This window comes from Poeciliopsis prolifica, unplaced genomic scaffold, assembly GCF_027474105.1.
Source record: "Poeciliopsis prolifica strain line A6 unplaced genomic scaffold, Auburn_PproV2 SCAFFOLD002, whole genome shotgun sequence".
Taxonomy (NCBI): domain Eukaryota; kingdom Metazoa; phylum Chordata; class Actinopteri; order Cyprinodontiformes; family Poeciliidae; genus Poeciliopsis; species Poeciliopsis prolifica.
In genome coordinates this window covers 20,927,761-20,928,036 of record NW_026562377.1, presented here as the reverse complement: position 1 = coordinate 20,928,036, position 276 = coordinate 20,927,761, and positions in this window count along the sequence as shown.

The following is a 276-nucleotide window of genomic DNA, read 5'->3' as shown; positions in this document are numbered from 1 at the left end:
GCCCTTTCCCGGTGGTGACACAGTTAAAGGATGCTTGGCTGAAAATGTCCAGCAATGTAAACATATTTTGAAAAACAACATAACTAACAGTGATTGTCAATGTTTTTTTTTTTTTATCCCTCCATACAAAACATATATAAAACAAACTCATTTTTATTCACAAACAATAAAAGTGAGAACAATACATTTGTATTCATCTGTATTGGAATTATTTCAAGCATATTTTTTGCATAATACATAGTTGAGGCACTTGAGAAAAATCAGCAGACAGCCACG